Genomic DNA, 1,230 nt, shown 5'->3' on the forward strand with positions numbered 1-1,230 from the left:
AATCATTCTCATGCAAAGCTTAAAAATGTTATTCAATGTTTTATTGTGTCTTGAAAGCATGTTTTCCGATATTTTAAAGAATAGCCCTATTTACACTTGAGGTTCAAAGAGACGTTGCTATTGCATATTTTGCGGTTCCCAACTTCATAAGAAAGGAAGGTTTAAGTGATGAGTTATTTTCTAAGTATGATCAAACCAACGAGCAAAGGGACGATGGCAAGGATGAGGCTGAAGAGGTTCAATTGCATGGGAGTGCCGTTGACCAAACATATAGGGCTAGTTTAAGAGAAGAAATTGCAACACAATTAATGAAAAATGAATATTGATTCTAGTTATGAGACTTTTTTCGTGTTTTCTATTGTGTGTTGAATCAATTGACATATTTCAGTTGAATTTTTGATGTGTTAAAAATAGATGGTAGTTTACAAATGTCTTAAATGATTGGATATTTCAGTTCAATTTAATTTAAATGAATTGATTCAGATTACAGAATTTAGATGTTTGTCAGTTTACAAAAAACAAACAGTCTCGTCCGTTTACAAAAACAAATAGTTTGACTAACTCAGATTTCAGACGTAAGAATAAACAGTCTGACTGATTTGGATTTCAGACTTCAGCACCACCTCTTATAAATCAGAAGTGAAATTAGACTTCAGACTTTAGCATCTCTTAAAAACAAACGCCACCTTGGAGTTAAACTTGAAAATTTTGTGGAAAATTTGCGACAAGTCAACATAGATTCTTTGGTTCGTGATTTAGGGACACGACATTAAAGCTATTGTGATGAAATTAGTCAAACAGATATTGAACTTGGACTACATCAACTTCATAAATCAAAGTAACCTTTTAGTCCAAGTGGTGATTTTTTTTATACAATACTAGTGTTTGACATCGCGCGATGACGATAATTTTTTTTAAAATTTATTGAAATTAGCTAAATAAGTTGATGATCACATTTATATATTAAACTAATAAGAATCGACATTACCTTTGATATATGAATCTAACTTATCATTATTGGTTGTTCTTTTAATATTATATATATATATATATAGACTTGGGATCATGTGAGACCAGCCTGTTTTCGTGAGACCCGTGAGACCAACATTTTACACTTGAAACTTCACAGCAAAATGCTGTGAAAGTGACTTTTTAAAACCTTCACAGTGTTTTTGCTGTGAAGGTTCGACTTTTTTTAAACCTTCACAGTGTTTTTGCTGTGAAGGTTAC

This window comes from Cynara cardunculus (genome assembly GCF_001531365.2).
Source record: "Cynara cardunculus var. scolymus isolate 2C chromosome LG 4, CcrdV1, whole genome shotgun sequence".
Taxonomy (NCBI): domain Eukaryota; kingdom Viridiplantae; phylum Streptophyta; class Magnoliopsida; order Asterales; family Asteraceae; genus Cynara; species Cynara cardunculus.